Source organism: Arvicanthis niloticus, chromosome 8 (genome assembly GCF_011762505.2).
Source record: "Arvicanthis niloticus isolate mArvNil1 chromosome 8, mArvNil1.pat.X, whole genome shotgun sequence".
Lineage (NCBI taxonomy): Eukaryota > Metazoa > Chordata > Mammalia > Rodentia > Muridae > Arvicanthis > Arvicanthis niloticus.
This window is the reverse complement of record NC_047665.1, coordinates 14,904,966-14,922,939: the sequence shown is the minus strand read 5'-3', so window position 1 is coordinate 14,922,939 and position 17,974 is coordinate 14,904,966. Positions and strand designations below refer to the sequence as shown.

Sequence of the window (17,974 nt, the reverse complement as noted above, 5' to 3'; positions counted from 1 at the left end):
TTCATTAATGTGTTGTGCAGTACTTACTGATTTGGCATTCTTGAATCCCTGAAATGAGTTCCTCTTGTTCATGGTAGAAAACCACTTTAATGTGCTTTTGGATTTGGTTTCCTAGTTTTACTGAGTCTCCCATCTATGTTTGTAAGAATACTGATCACTGACTTGTGTCTGTATAGTCTTACTATATTAATAATGCTGGCCCTGGAGAGTTGAGTATGGAGGAATGCCTTCTTTTCCTCTTCATATACTTTTGAAAAGCTTGAGTTAGATATTGTTTTTTAAAAATGCTTAATGGACTTCAACAACGAAGGCTTTTCTATGATGGGGACCTTATTGCTTATTCAGTCTCATTGCTCTTTGGTCTGTTTCGGTTTTTCATTCAATCTCAGAAACTGTGTCCACTTTTATCAACTATGTATCAGTGTTCACAATTATCTCTGTATTTCTACAATGTCAGATGCAGCATCTTTATTTCCTGAGTACTGTTGTCCCTTCCTCACTCCCATCTTGGTTTTATTTCCTTTTTTGTTAAAAATAGGTTTTTATTTGTTTAATCTCCCCCCCCCCCTTTTACTGACCCGGAAGTTGGTTTGTTACCTTTTAATTCCTTTAAGCATAACAATGACTTGTTTTCATCGTGTAGTTACTGGTCACAATAAACTCACTTAGTACTACTTGTTTTAGTACGTGGTTCCCACTCTTCAACTTCAACTCTTAAAGAAAATTTGTTGGCAATCTGTTTTGTGGTGTGCCATGTAATCTACTCTGGAGAATGCTTCATGTTCTGAAGAGAATTGTGTGTATTCAGCAGCCGCTGGATGAAACATTCTGTAAATGTGTTGTCTGGTTTGGAATGGTTTAATACTGCTCTTTGATAAGTTTTGGTCTGAGTGATCTAGATTAAAGTTCCCCTATTATTTTAGTCAATCTTTTTCTCTAATATTTATGTATCTGGGTGTTCCAAAACTGAATTTTCTATTCAGAGACATATTCAAGGTTATTTTCTCTTGCCAAGTTGAACCTTTTATCATTTATGAGGATTTTTGATTGGATTGGGTCGGGTTGGTTTTTCAAGACAGGGTTTCTCTGTGTAGAGCTGGCTGTCCTAGAACTCTCTCTATAGACCACACTGGCTCCAAACTCGGAGCTCCACCTGCTTCTGCCTCCTGAGTGCTGGCACTAAAGGTGTGGGCCACTAGAGCCCTGCATGGCTTTTTCTTAATCCTTGTGATTTTGTATTCTGATAGTTCTACTCTTGCTTTATGATTCTATTCATATGGGATACTTTTTCACCCCTCCCTTTTCAGTTTTTGTCCTTGAAGGTGAAGTTTCTTAAACAGTTCATAGTTGAATCTTGTTTTAACCACTTAGTTGCTCAATTTTAATGGGAGAACTTCATTTACATAAGTGGATGGAGCTTGGGGACTCCTATGGAATAGAAGGAAAGATTGCCCACCCCTGAACTGGAACTGGGGTTATCCCAAATGTGTTGCCTGTACATGGGACATGTTTGGCCTGCTGGGATGCCTTGTCTAGCCTCAGTGGGAGAAGCAGCACCTAGTCTCTCAGAGACTTTAAGTGCCAGGGTTAAAAGGATACCTAGGGGGTCCCACCAGCTCAGAGGAAAAGGGGAGAGGAAGGGGGTAAGGACTGTGGGGTGACTGGGAGGGGGCCAGTGAGTGAAATGTAAAGTTAAAAAAAAAGAGAAAAATATGCAATTAATTTTTTTTAAAAGTCTATAAACTTTCTGCTAAGTCTGTTACCCCTTTTAGATGTTATTTCCTTCTTCTTGATGTTATTTTTTCATTTGACAGTTTGATTTTAAACATGATTTGGGGCATGTTTAGTTGAACTCAGTATGGACTGATCTTTGACAATCTCATATCTGCATTTAGCCCTTTCCAGGTTTGACAATTGTTCTGTCATCTCTTTGAATAAACTTCCCAAATCTTGGCAACTCCAGATCCTTAAGTTGTAATTGGCTTTGTGCTTTCATCCCCCCACCCCCACAGACACCCTTTAATTCTTACATGCATTGGTGTTTTGCCTGCACATTTGTCTGTTCAAGGACGCCAGATCCCCCTGAAACTGGAGTTATAGTTATGAGCTGCCATGTGGACACACACACCCCTACCTTAAAATAGCCTATCTTCCGCCATTCCTTCAGGATTTTTTCCTGCTGATTATTAATGCCTTCTGTTTCTCTAAAGTAGTACATTTCCTTGCTCGCTTACTTCCCTTAAAAACTTGCCATTTTCCGATGCTTATTTTATTCCTTATCAAAGCATTCCAGAAAGTCCCTGATGTGGGCATGCAATGTCACATGTGAAAGATTAAGATTTTTATTCTCATTTTAACATTATTTGTGCCTGTTACTAAATTTAAAAAGCCAGGCTGTTATTAACTTATATCCACTTCTGTTGTCTCACCACTAGCTGGTACCTTCAGTAGTTTAGTCTTGGTTTGATCTGTTATTTCCCACTAGAAAGCATCTAAAGACCCTCTGTTCCAATAAGCGGTTATGGAAGCATTCAGAATTAACTGAGTAACTACAAGAAACCCAATTACTGATACAATCTACTCAACCTCTATCACTGATATCCCTTCTCTGAGTCTACTCAACCTCTATCACTGATATCCCTTCTCTGGGCCTTATGTGGAGGTATTAGCTCCCAACTCTAAAGCCTGGTTTTTGTTTTTGTTTTTTTTCCTCTGAACTAGTCCATCTTGTGTTCCTAGGGACTGTCTACAAGGAGGAGCCAAACAAACCTATGACCACTCACTCTACAATATTCTGTCTGAGCCCAAAGCCCAGTCACCAACACAGCATGAATTCCAACACTACTTAAACATATTAATGCTTAGGCTTGTGGCATACTCATGCTCAAAGAATGACAGAGCCAGACACAGTAATACTGCCAAAATAAAGATCCAAATGATTGGACTTTGGGTCACTTGGGTTCCACCTTGTGCTCACTTCTGTGTCCTACCTTTCACAATACACACAAGCCTTAACAATCCTGTTTGTACAAGTTAGGAACAGGTTATGGATGTCTCTCGACTTTGTAAAATCTAGGGAGGCCCGCTGAGGACATACAATGCTAATATGAACTAAAGTCTGACCTAGTTCAGCTCTTCTGAAGGTGTTTCTTGGGATTACTAATTCATGTTCCTATAAGGAGCAGTTTCTGGACTACCTTATTTCAGCTGTCTACCTGTTCTGTTCCCACATACTTTTCAGAGTGCACTGGTACTCACACTTGCTTGCATGCCTGATTATCTTGCTTTAAAGCATAATAGTAATCAATTTAAGGTGACCCAAAATTTCCAAAGCATCAGGAACAACTGATGCTCACATTGAGCCTGACCCTAGTCTGGTTGCCAAATTCTAAGATGCAGAAGTTTTGGGTAACCCCACTGCAATGCTGTTGTGCTCATGCTCACAGAACTACCACCCAAGGAACCTAACTATTCTCTATTTTTAGTTACACCAAAAAGCCTTTTACTAAGACCCTGATTAAGTGTCTTCACTATTCCCTCAGAGTTAAAAAAAAAAAAAAAAAAAAAAAAAAAAAAAAAAAAAAAAAAAAAAAAAAAAAAAACCTTTCAGAACTCCCCTACGACACTTAGTAAACTGAATTTCCTCTGCAAGAAACTTATTGTAGGATTGTACATTTTTCTCTTATACAAATGACTTAAAACTGATGATGGGCCATGTCTTAAATGTCAGAACTTGGCAGAAGCAGGCAAGCAGATATCTTAATTTCAGAGGCCAGCCTGGCTTCCACAGTGAGTTCCAAGACAGCCAAGGACATGAGACTGTCACAGACTTAACAGCAAATGCTGTTTGATTAGATTTGAAAAATCTGATCTAAAGCTTAGATCAAAGTACTGACCAACCTATACCCCTGTATCACAAAATAGCCATAATCACTAACACCAGTAGAATGCAAATACAAAACCCTCACAATCCCATCTCAATGCTCTCATATGTATACTCTGAACTCCCGATTTTTTAGTTTTGTCATCTTGATACAAAGTTATCAGGGAAGAGGTAATCTCAGTGAGAAAATGCTATCAGATTGGTCTGCAGAAAAGTCTGAGATATTAAACTGAGTTGGAAGGGCTCGGCACAGCCCAGCCCATTTTAGGAGGTACCACTGCTGGGCACCTTGTCTTGAGTTATATAGAAAGCAGGGAGAGCAAACCAGTGAGCAAGCCAGCAAGCAGTGGTCTACAGACCCTTTTCAGGTCTTGCTTTCAGGTTCTTGCCCTGATTTTACCAAAATCCAAATCAGGGATTTTAGCTGAAATAAACCCGTCCCTCCTCAGGGTCTCTATTACAGCAATGAAAGCAAAGACACCAACCTCCTTACCCAAAGTTTTCATAGAGCACATTACTACTAGTAAAGTTTTCCTCATATGGTAAATGTTTGACCCAGACTGAGGAAATGAAGAAGTACTTGCATGGTAGTATTTGCTTGTGCAAACTCAGATACTTAAAGGTGTATGCAAATGTAGCCACATTTATAATCATAATATGTAATGTGAATTACACACAGAAAACTGTGAATATTGAATTAGCCTTAGTAATACATCTGTGAATAATGGCAGTCACTAATAGAAAATAAATAATCTCTGAAACAAAAATGATTTGGTGTCAGGTATAGGGTACACACTTGTAATTCTAGCGTTTGAGAAGTGGGATAGAAGGATCTCAAGTTCAAGGGCAGCCTAAGTTATACTATTGAGTGAGAAAGAGCACAAAATAGAAAAGCACAAGTTTTTAAGTATGTCACACTTTTATTGAAAAGGTTAGTCTACTATCCCGGCAACCATTTTCATTTGTCCTGTCAAAGTGCAGGCTGTACTGAGCCACTTAACACAATTGCCTCCCACACCTCAGAAAACACATGAATTTTACATATTTGGTGTTAAAGGCAAATAAATGTCTCCACGGTTTTGTTAAATGCTTTCTTTCAAACATAATATGGGAATAGCTGATGCTCTCCATGTCACAGTAAAGAAAAATTAAGTAAAAGATGAGTATGAACTCTGCTTCCCAGTGACCCCAAATGTAAGATACACGAGCAACTAAGGTTTACTTTGGAAACCTCAGATTCTCATTAGGTAACTGATGTAGTGCAATGCTGCTGTTTATTAATCATCAATGCAAATACTGTCTTCAGAAGGCCTGCAAATGTTCCCACTTACGAGAACCACCTGCACGAAGAACTCTTGCTTACACGAAACGTATGCTGATATAATAAGGCCCTAAGAAAGGCAGCAGGTCGTATAGTTAACTCCTTGTGGGCAAAATCTCTGCCCTAAAACTATGCAACCTACTACCTCTTCCTAGGAACCCATTTTATTCTTGCTGGTCTTCTACTTGGCAGATGTACTTCACACACCTGTTAAATCAGGCCTTTGAGTTATTTAAAATTTAACCACTTAGAATTCTTTGACTGATATTCTTAAAAGTTCTTGGCCACATGATCTTAGCAAAAGCCAAAAATGCAATCGATGAAAAATCAATTTTTAGGTTATGTTAAAAATAAATCCAATTACATCAGAGGATTAAAAAAAGAAACCAACAATCTAATACTCAGCCCACTGCATATTTTATTTAAAACAACTATTAAAACTTCAAATATCAAGTCTCATAAAATGGCCTCTTGGTAACCAGAAAATTACTCATCAATTGAAACAAACGAACATAAAGCTTTTGCCATTTACAGGCCGTATACTTCTCATTTACAGCTAGGATCTCCATTGACCCAGAAATTATTTCAATTTTTGATGTCTAAATTAAAACAGAAGCAAATTCTGGTCACGACTTTTACCACTGGCAAAGATCAGCTGTAAGTGATTCTGTCATTTTCCATAGTCACTTCAGTGGTTTTACAGAATACACTGGTTCTCCAAATTCCATCTACTTGGTGTAATAAGGATGTTAGTCCTCATGAAGTTAAATATAAGTAATCATCCCCAGGCCTCAGTAAAGGATGTTTCAAAACTGCAAACTGGTAGATATCCATGCTGGAGTAAGGGGCCACAAACTCCTCAGCTACTTGCAATACATTCAACAGGTAGGTTAACTTAAGAAAAACCCAAAAAGCAAAAAGATTAAGCCCAAAAGATCTTAAACATTTCTGCTTTTCTCTGGCATTAAATAAGACATATATATCTAGTTCCTCAATGCTTTGTATGTCGAATTCATAACAAAGACCAAATTGTCCACCTACACAAGAAAGTAAACAAAAAGTTTACATTTCTGAGTTCAAGGCCAGCCTGGAATACAGAGTGAGTTCCAGGTCAGCCAGAACTACACAGAGTTCTGTGTCTCAAAAAACCAAAAAAGTTTAAATTTGGTTCAGGATACATCACTTGAACTGAGCCAATCCAAAGGAGGTGTTTCATGGAAAGTTCATACTGACTATACCAATGCACTGTAGTTAAAGTCAGAACTGCCTTGCTTAGAAGGTCCAACAGATAGCTTGAGCATTAGAAAAAGCTGAAACATGAGCCCATCAACAGCTAACATTCAAGTCACCTTTTTAAATACCCCTCTCATATTTTCTTTAAAGCTACCAATTATGGACTTTGTCACCTGAGTTTTGAATCACTCTTTTGTTTTGTGGGTAAAACTGAGGTCTTTGGAGAACCAAGACAGAAGCCAGAGCCCCTCTTTCCTTTGTCCAAATCAATATACCAGTGAAATAATATCAATACTCATAGCATTTTAAGTACAATAATAAAATAACCAGATTTCAATTTAATCCAGCAGTAACCTTCCAGTTGGTATGCCCATTTATCTGTGACATCTTTCTCTGGGCATATATAACAAAAATATAGAACAATAAATCTATTAATAATCCCAAAAGGCCTCGTCCTAGATATTTACTTTTCCCATTCAGGTTATTTACCTAAATTTCTTTAAACATGAACACTAAAAATGTTAACAATGTTTATTGCACTGAGGAAATGAACTGTAAAACAAAACAAATGATCAGAATTCACCTAAGTTTTATAATATCCTCTAGATAAAAACAATGCAGCAAGTCCACTCCTCAGGGAAGGCAATAGATTGTATAGTTATCTCCTAAACAGGGTAAAATCACTACCCCACAACTATACAATCTACTACCTCACTCTGATAGAGCAATTTTTTCTTCTGGAATAAGCATCAGTCTCTTTCAAGAAAGGTTAACATTAAATTATCAACATCAATCAAAATTAAATCCTCATTTACATCAACATAGAATACACAATAAGTAAAAACTTGCCTATTCCCACCATCTACTTGTTAAATTAAAAAACAAAGTGCTAAAAGACATGCATATCATAAGCAAATGCTTTTAAGGCAAGATATACTTTAAAACACTGCAGTTAGTTCTTGGTTTCCTATGAGACCCCATGAATGCAGACTTTTCCATCACCTTAGGAAAGACAGTAGATTGTATAGTTATCTCCCAGTGGTGGGTGTGACCCTAAAACTATACAACCTACTACCTCATCCCACAGTGAAGAGAACATCCAGGGTGAATGTAATCACAGCTGAACACCACAGGAAGCCATTCTCCTTCGTAATTCCGGTTCCCTGTGTAATGAAGAAAAAGAAAATATTAGATTTTTACTTCTTTAACTTGAATATGAAGTTTAACTCAACAGTCACATATATGACCTATGTTGTAGTTTCATTATATTATATGATATACTTGGGCTATAAACCCCTAATACAGTATGTTACAAGATCTAGAAGTTACATTCTTACACTGTCTAATACTGCAGCTTAAATGTCCCCAATCTAAAAACCTAGTTTCCAGAGTACCAATATGAGATGACCAAATCGAGGTTTATAGCTAGTATGTGATATCATAGCCAAAATATGTGCACATTAAATATACTACATGAAATTATCATCAAGGAGTAGGAAAAGATGTTCATGAGACATAAATGAATTATGTAGTGGATCTAATAGAAAAGACTACAAATATAAGCAAAAATGTATTAATTCAATGTCATACAAGTTACAATTCAAAAAAGTAAAGCCATATACGAGGTCAACAGATTTTCAGTAGAGTACCAGGGAGGTTGTGACTGCTATAAATCTGAGGCCAAACGGGGCTACAAAATTAAAACCCAATCTCAAAAACAAAAGCCAGGAAGGACTGGAGTAAGAAGTATTTTACCAGTGTTGGGATAGCTACTGATCTAGAAACAGAGGTAATCTGCTGAGAACCTTCCAATCACCATGTACAGAAGTAACGGCATTAAGTTAACTTAATGAAAGAACAGTGTTGTAATTATTGCAAAGATATGGCTCATAAACACAAATACCCAATAAGTACATGAAAAGATCTAAATTATCATTCTTTAGTCACTAGTAAAATACCTATCCAAACAGGACACATCCATTAAAGCTACTCATCAAAAAAGGTAGTGAGGAATAGAAACATTCAGGGAGTAAGGCTGCCTATCACCAAGCCTGAAGACCTAAATTCAATCTTCAAGATCCACATGGTGGGGAGAGCTGATTTGCACAAGTCATTCTCTGACCTACACACACACAAACATTTTTTTAAAGATATTAAAGTTCTAGCAAGGACGTACACAAACTAGAATCTTACAGATTGTTGAGAATAAGGAAATGGCAAAGCTGCTTTTAAGTTTATTAATTCACTAAGAATTTAAGCCATCATCAAATATAACAAGTTTAAGTGAGTATTGGACTTCAGTTAGTGATCCTGAAATATTATACCTAAATCCCTGGTACCCAGAGGCCCAGTTTCAGGTTGGGGGCTAATTACCAGAAAAACTAAGGCCTTAAGAACTTTTAGCCTACTTCTCAACCTACAAGAAAGCAAGCTGGAAAGTTAATTACAAAATAGCCAGTGATATAAACCAATCCCGCCTCTAAGTAATGAACATCCTTAAAAGGAATGACAGATTTTAAAAAGTTTCAGTCTAGAAACATCCTCGTGCAAAGTTGTCTTCTGACCACCAGGACAAAAAGGCTCCTGTTAAACATTCTGGGCCTTACTCGACATCTCTTTAAAAAAAAAAAACAATGATGGTTTATAAGGTACCGTTTCTGAGTTCTAGGAACCACCCTAGGAAACCACTGAGCCTACAGAGTTCAGTTATGGGAAGCCTGTGAACTTAAGGCCACTGAGTTTAAATTCGGATGGCACCCTAACACTCCAATAGCTTTAAGTAGGACAGGCACTCTTAAGGCATCTATGCTAACCACAACTGGTGTTCAAGAGTTAGAAAATCAGCTGTTGGTGCTAACAATGCCAAGATGGTCAGAACTGCTTTTTAATGAGTAAAAACAGTTTACTTAAGATCTAGCAACTTTCTTCCTAAGCATATACTCAAGAAAAATGAACACAAAAATTTTATACGCAAATGTTCAGAGAAGCATTATTTGAAAGTTATATAGAAAAAAAAAAGTTATATAGAAGACAGGTTTCAAATTCTCCTAATCATTCACTTTGAACTGAACCCTCATACAATTTAGTCTTTCTAGCCTTAGTTTTCCACTTGTATCAACACAATGAACAAAACGTCTCTGAAAAGGAAACATTTACCAAACCAAACTTCCATCATTTCTAAGTAAAATTCGTACTTTTAAGTAAAAGCTCATAATAAGTTTTAACAACTTGCCCCAAATTGGAGGAAATAGCAAAGGATTACCAACAGACTACATCAGACCTCATTTCAATTCTACAATGCCAAGAAACACATTTCCAATCACTATCTCTAGAAAAGTCAAACCCAGGGCTGGAGAGATGGCTAACTGTTGAAAATCATTGGCTGCTCTTCCAGAGGAAACCACCCATATTGTGTGACTCACAACCACCTCTAACTCCTGCTCCAGAGAACTGGAGGACAAAAGAGGATATACATACAAATAAAGGCCTTTTAAAAAAGGCCAAATCACTATAAAATACACGCATCCCTAAGATGCAAGACTGCTGCTCTCTGTTTTAAGTTTAATACTAACCTCCATCCAATTTCCTCATTTAAAGCATGCTTGGGGTTGAGGGTGTAGCTCAATGGTAGAATGCTTGCCTAACATATTCAAAACTCAACTCAACCCCCAACACTGCACAAAAAAATGTAAACATGTTATATTCTTTCAAGGATTTCAAAGTGTGTGCATGTATAAACAGTGCTTTAAAAGGCAACCCAGAACTTCATACATGCTAAACAAATGCTCTGGCACTGAGAAATACTCAGTCCTAAAACACAAGATTTTTCAATCTTGATTAGTGTATAATATGCTTACTTTATTCAAGACAAGAGCTAGTAACACAATTCCCAGGATGGAGAGATGGCTCAGCAGTTAAAAGCACTTTTTCTTTCTTGAAGAGAAACCAGCCTCAATTCTCAGCATCCAGAGGCTCACAATCATCCATTATACCAGTCTCAAGGGACTGACCTCTGTACCAGACATACATATGTGTGAAACACTTATACATAACCTAAGTTATTTTAAAAATCTACAAGATATGTAAGTTGCCAGGCAGTGGTGGCACACGCCTTTAATCCCAGCACTTGGGAGGCAGAGGCAGGTGGATTTCTGAGTTTGAGGCCAGCCTGATCTACAGACTGAGTTCCAGGACAGCCAGGCTGCACAGAGAAACCCTGTCTCGAAAAGCCAAAAAAAAAAAAAAAAAAAAAAAAACCCAAGATATGTAAGTTGTGTTGAAATAAGGGAGACAGAAATCTACTACACAGAATCAGTATTCCTTACTTTCACTTCTTCCAACCCAACAAGTTCTTCTTAGTATATTTTGTTTTGTGTGTGAGACAACATCTTACTTAAAACCCAGCCCAGGCCCAAAATTCATCAGTCCAGTCCTCCTGCTCCAGATTTCCAGTAATGACAGGTGCATGAGCCACCACATTCAGTATCTATAATTCTAAACCTTATACCCATCTCTCTAATTGCCTGATATAAATATAAAAGATAATGCTGTTCACAAATTAATACTAACCTTCAACTCCTGAGTATAATTATATTCACAAACTGATTTTTGGTAATAACTGCTCCTGGTCTGCTATTTAGTACTTGAATAGGGCAAACACTGGAAACTAAAATCTAAAGTTAAAACAAGATTAGATAAAGACTGGAAAACCAATCTAACAGCATTCAGAAATAAAGACAACTGGCAACTATGTAACACACTTAGTGCAGGTAAGAAGTCAATTTTTAACATTAGGTTTTGGTATTTTTCTGTGTGTAGAGTAGCTCAGAGAGCTACTTTTTTTTTTTTTTTTAAATAAATTTCACTTGGGCCCAACTTTCTAATTAGTAAAGTGATTCCTCTAGTCTGACCTTCACTTTCACTTGCTTATTATACACAATTCAAAATCAGAATACTATCTCAAGTGAATATGAAACTGTTGATGCTTGCTCAACAAACTCTTCTATGGTATTTTTGCTTTTCTTTGATAAAGCACTTTTAGTATTTCTAGCAATGGTAAATTTATGAGCAATCGAAGGAAGATGACATTTTCTAGATTCCTGTTTCTTTAATCAGTTAACACAATTTCAAGATCTCTATCACCCTATTTATTAAATACATTGCACTAATCCTGAAGTTCATGCTAAATTATAAATAGCAAAGTATTTACTAGGTCACATTTCCCAAAAGGACCATTTCCTTTCTTAGGAATATGGCAGACACCCTTTTTATTATATCAGCATAGCTAATTAAATTCTAAAAACTGTTTAAAAAGTAATCAATGCCAAGACAGTCCTCAATGCTCCTTTTTAAGTTCTCCACTGTAAATTGAAATATTACAAGAACACACCACACCGGGCGGTGGTGGCAGCGCACACCTTTAATCCCAGCACTTGGGAGACAGAGGCAGGCGGATTTCTGAGTTCGAGGCCAGCCTGGTCTACAGAGTGAGTTCCAGGCCAGCCAGGACTATACAAAGAAACCCTGTCTTGAAAAACAAAACAACAAAAAAAAAGAGTATGTAAGCTCTATGCTATCCCCACATACCGAAATATACTCTCCTCTAAGCCTAAATTATGTGGAAAAACTTAGGGAAAGGCAGTAAGTCCAACCTGGGTGACTTGTTCTATTTATTTATCATTTTACATAGATTTTTTTTTCTTTACTCTAAAATCTCCCATCATCCTTCTCTACACTCAAAAGCCCTGAAGAGCCACCATGACCTTTAACCTAAATCTAGTTATTTAATATAAATTGCACAACCTGCTAAAATTAACTATTCTTAACAGACAACTCAGTCTAAGTTCCTTTCTAGGCATCTGTCAATCACACAAGCCAAAAGAAAACAAGATATGGGCCCTGCACGGTGACACACGCCTTTAATCCAAGCACTTGGGAAGCAGAGGTAGGGGGCGGGGGTAGGAAGAACAGAGTTCCAGGCCAGCTAGAGATGCCTAGAGCAAAAACAAAGATTTAAAAAAAAAAAAAAAAAAGTATGGGACAAAGTTAAGATGATGTCAGTCCTTCCTTCCCAGCATTTCAATGTACCTTCATCTTATTAAGAGAAATAGAACTGGGTAACTAGTTAAACAAAATGCTCCCTAACCATATCCACCAGACATATCAATTAAAAACAAATTATCTTAAATGTTTCAAAATAGTCCTAAAGTAACAAAAGTACCTTTCAGCTGTCTTAGAGACTTTAAATCCATCTTGTATCTAGGAAAGACCTTTTCTGAGGTAAGTCTGGAAAACCAGAAAACTTTTGTCTATCTTTAAGACAAACATGCAGGTAGCAAATATAAGTTTTCGAAAAACAGCTAAACAATGCATCATAGTTGCATTATTCATTAAAAACCAATTATCAACACTGAACACCTAAAACTGGAACAGCTCAAAATGGTATACACCGTAACTAAAATATACTCCTGCTGTAATGATTTCACTAGGTACCAGAAAGCCAAACTCATTCTACCTAGTTAATGCAGTCTACTCTTAATTGATTACAAAATGCACAGAACACCCACAAATGCAAGGACCATGTAAGGTGCCCCCTTCGCCCAATACTCTAGTCCTGAGGAACATGAAAAAAAATCATTGACAATTAGTAAAAACATTCTTTATAGTGTAAGTATGTTTCTAAAGATATTCGAAGTTTTAAAACACATACTAGCCTTGAGTGGCAAGTAAGCTTCCCAACTTAAACACACTTAAATGGGGTGAGGGGCAGTGTTTCACACATTTCAAGGAGTATGACTATAGAGCTGTTTCTGTTATTCCTTGGAGACCAGTGTTATAGAGAGGGAATGTACCCTTCAGGAGGACATTAACATTTTGCCACACACAAAAGAGTACTTTGCAGAAAAAAAAATATAGCTGACTTAGCACATTATTTCATGTTTCAAACTTTTTTAAAAAGTTTCTGATCACCACACACTAAAGTGATTCAGGATACATGATTTGCAACATTGGTGTGGTGTTTCCCTCCATCCTCCTTTATTTAAAACAGGGTCTTATACAGCCCAAAATAGCCTGGAACCCTCCACCTAGCCGAGGATAACCTCTAGCAGTGCTGAGACTGCAGGCAGGTGCCACCAAGCCTTAAGTACACAGTACTGGGGATGGAACCCAGGGCTTCAGGCAGACACTCTTTATCAACTGCGTGAGCTACTCTCCAGCTCTGGCTTTGTAGTCTTCCTTTTCAACTATTTTGTGTCGTGTCTGTACAAATGAAAGATCAAAGGACAACTTGTTGGAGTCAGTTCTCTCCTTCCACCATGTGGGTTGAGTCCCAGGGATCCAAACTCAGGTCACTGTCAGGTATGATGGCAAGCGCCTTCATCCACTGAGCTATCTGCACAACTGTCACCAACTCACACTGAGTTCTGCAACACTAGCTACTGAAATAAAAGGAGTAAGATATTTAGGATACTATTCTCTAAGCCAACTAGTTTCCTTAGTTCTGGAGGTTTACTAGAGACATTCCCAGCAATGTCTTTAGACATTCCTCAAGAAATTTAGACGAGACTTAATAACATTTAACTATTATGAGCATTTATTAGTACTGAAAACACAACCCACCAATTTAGACATGTCTGACAAGCTTTCTATCTTGGAGCAACAACTCCAGCAGGACATTTGTTTTAATACTTCACTCAGTGTGAACTGAATTACATTTTTTTCGAGACAGGGTTTCTCTGTGTACCCCCAGCTGTCCTGGAACTTGCTCTGTAGACCAGGCTGCCCTCAAACTGAGACCGGCCTGCCTCAGCCTCCTGACTGCTGGGATTAAAGTTGTGTGCCACCACCACCTTACACTTTCTTTACAACCACGTCTTGCATTCCTCTTAATCCTCTTATCTTTCCAGCTTAAAAAATTACTAAGTCTCAAATTCAGTACAACTTCAATTTATACTGGCGGGGGTGGGGTGGGGGGGTGTGCACAGCCTGCTTCGAGTCTACAAAACTATCAGTTTCTACAATAAAATTACCCATAGGGTAAAATGCACACCCCACTTACTCAATTTTGAAAATACTTTTCAGACCCGACTTAATTCTGAAGATTTCTATTCTCTAATAAAAATTCTTACATTTCCAACAGGTATTTTTGTTACACTAACAACTTCAAATTTTCCAAAATTATTGCTGCTTCAAACTGACAGAACATAATGAAAAGCCAGAATGCAGAAAAATCTGTATTAAACTAATTTTTCTTATAAAATTGCATAACTTGCCGTTCAATTTTCTTCACAAGACTGTCAAGCAATCAAAAGCAAGAACACTAATGTTTCTAACTTCAAGAACAGGGTGCCAACATTTTTCAATAGTTAAAGAAATCTGTCATCACCTTCCATTTAAACTCAGTTCCTAAAGTTTTCTTCCTCCCCCCTTACCCTTTCATAATCGTACTTTTTACACAAAAAGTTGAAAGGAGTTTTCATACAAACACACACGATCACCTGTGACACAGACCCTACACTAACAAGTTGGATCACCGAAGGGCAGTAGTGGCCAAGGACATAGAGGTTACCACCCTGCCTCCACTAAAGAGCGCCGAGAAGTTTATTAGCCGGCCTCCGAGAGGCCCTCGCTTCCAAGAGTTTGCAGCCTCCCAGTCAAAAGGCCAGACTCGCTTCCGGTGCCACCGAGCTGCAAATCTCCTACCCCATCCCCTGGGATACAGTTTCCTCCCGCTCTCGCGCTCCCCTCCCCCTTGCCAAGGACGGGCCGCCGCAGCGAACCTCCAGCCCCAGCAGCTGCTCCAGGCCCTCGGGCCGCAGTTGGCCGAGCGGAGCAGGGGCAAGCAGCCAGCGCTGGCTCTCCGTCCCTCCCTGCCAGCGCCTTCCCGCCCCGTCCCTCCCCCCGCACTTCCTACCTTCCTTCATCCCAACCCCCAAAGCCAAGGTCTCCCCGGCCCACAAACCTGATGGCGGAAGTGACGTCATAGAGGCCGGGCTACGTCCGCAGCCAGTCACTCCACAGCAGGAGGCAACACCGGCCAACCGGCGCCAGCCAGAGGGCGGGACTTCCGCCCGCCGCAAGTTTGATTGAAGCGGGGGGGAGGGGCGAGGTGAGGAATGTGAAGAATGACCCCCTCCCCCGCCCGGTCGCCGAGGAGCTGGGCGGGAAGCAGAGGGGGCTGGGGCAGGCCAGCGGCCACGCGGCACCCCTCCCCCGCCCGTACCCCGCGGTCCGCGGCGTCGGTGTGCACCAGCCCCGGGGACACCCGCCTGCCCGAGGCGGCCAGGACATCCCACGGGTCCCAGGGTGCGGCGCGGCAGCCCACAAGTCTGCCATCCTTCCTGCCCGCCCGCTGCCGCTGCGAGTCTGAAGGAGGAAAAATGGCGACGTCCCCGCGCTGGCCTTCACGCCCGCGGTACCCACCTCAAGCTCGCAGAAAAGGCTCCCCGCTGCCGCCACGGGAATGATCCGGCCTTCCCCACCGTGGCCCTCCACCGCCGCGCCCGGAGAGCAGCGCGCGAGAACCCGGATGGAAGCGCGGGCGGGCGCCGCCTCGGCGGCCTGAGGGAAGGCTACGCGCGCGCCGGGAATCCGATGCGGGGGCGGGAGCCGCGGGCAGCGCACGCGCCCATTGGCGGAACCTCTTGACTGACGTGTGCCTCGCCCTTTCGCCTTAGCTGGTCGGGGCTCACCCGGACCCCACTGGAGGGTGACGGCCGAGCCCGCCCCCGCCGCGGAGAAGGCGGGTCTGGCCCGCCTTCCGTGACAGGCTCCTCTTTCCCTACTGGAGGACCGGGAGAATAGCGAGGACCGTCCTCTGAGTCCCGCCTTCCGCGGTGATGGACAAGCCGTGTCACGTGGCCGCTGGTCGCTCGGCCGGCAGCAAGGCGGGAGGTGCTGTAGTGTTCAGGGCGGTTTTCACGTGCACCACGATGTTGGGTCCACTCAGAGTCTTCCCTCTTAGAAGCTCGGAGGCCCGACTTCATGCCTCGTTCACCTGTCACTTAGGATTATGTCACCTATGGAGTAACTTTTATCGCTTTTATTATTTTTCTTTCCCTTCCCATGTATTGAAATTTTTTGTGCTAAAACTTCGTTTTCAAAGCAATCCTTACTTTTTAAATCAATGCAAAGGTATTTCTCCATTCTTATTGGAACTTACCATATACTAGGAGTCTAGAATCTCAAGACTTGTGTTCTAGCTTTTTTGGGGGGAGAGGGGGTTGTACTGTTTTTTAAAAAAAAATAGTAGGTTTGTGCAGTTTTTAAAAGAGAGAGAAACATCCAACAAAACCCCGCGAGCATTCATCTGCAATCCATGCAGGGGAAAGGGCAGTGTGCACGGCAGCAATTGCTTATATTGTGAACTCCAACTGTCAGCCATCCTTACATTCTCTGTCCAAAGTAAATGACAAGAGAGTTTAGAAGATGGAGAGTTTGGGGCTAAACTGAACAAGAAACTAAAGGAGGGGAATAAACTTGAGCTTGTGGGATAGGTAGGATTTGGGGTGGGCTTCAACCCTCAGGGTATACTGTGAGAAAGAGGGTTATTAACCAAAGGTACACAGTGCCACAAGTCTTCATACAAAGCTATACTCCTCACAGTAGGTTGTCCTCCATAGGCATAGCTGTCTGGGTTTTGTTATTTTGTTTCCCTTTTCTTTATCTTTTTTTTTCTTCAGTAAACAGGAATCTAATTTGAAGGTGACCAAAATGCCTAAATGTAGCCATCTGATCAGAGATGGATGAGTGAGGTTTCTGGTTTCCGTCCTAGGAGAAAGGGCATTCCTGAGGGGCATTCTAGACTTTGGGAATTGGGACCTAACAATAGGAATAACCCACGAAGAAGCAACCCACTGGGCCCTGAAAGAATTGGGTGCATATTGAGATGGAAGATGAGCAGATTCCTTCAGCTGAGGTCCTTAGAGAAGCTCATGTGTCCTGGAGGCTTTGCCACCTCCCAGTTCCCATTCTACCTCTAGCATGGCTCCCTCCAAATTTTCTCAATCCAGACAAATCAATATTTGTAACCAAAACCGTCAAAGTAATGCATACATGCTTCTAGAAATGTCCTCTGGCCTCTGTGCCTCAACCCTTCCTTTGTTAAGATCTTTGACCTGCATCTCCTTTTTCTCTACATTCATTGTTCATTCCATGACTTCAAGATGATCGACTCTTGATTTCCCTGCTGTTCACAGATTAAACTCTCTGTCCTTATTTCTGAGTGTGACAAGCCATTTTAGTGTGTCAGTTTGAGCCACCATGCCCCAAGATATCTTGTTAAATAGTGCTGGATGTATGTGAGGATGTTTTCTAGAAGAGATTAGCATTTAAATTGGTAAACTGAGGAAAAACAAATGGCTTTCCCTAATGTGAGTGGGCTTCATCCAATCCATCCAGGGCTTGAATAAACCAAAATGGTACAGGGACACAGGGTGGTTGGATTCTCTCTGCTTTCTGGCTTCTAGGCCCTCAGATTACACTAGCAGCAGCTTGCCTAGGTGTGCAGCTTCCTTCAATATGGAAACTATGGGTCT

At 40.4% G+C, this 17,974-nt stretch overlaps 1 long non-coding RNA gene across 1 annotated transcript; it reads right to left on the bottom strand.

Annotated features, from left to right (window-relative positions):
• Positions 1-4,783: 4,783 nt before the first annotated feature.
• On the bottom strand, positions 4,784-15,990 carry LOC143443267 (uncharacterized). Its single transcript, XR_013112081.1, has 2 exons — positions 15,861-15,990; positions 4,784-7,600 (listed from the first exon to the last, which is right to left on the bottom strand). It is a non-coding gene; the product is annotated as an uncharacterized LOC143443267 (long non-coding RNA).
• Positions 15,991-17,974: the final 1,984 nt, after the last annotated feature.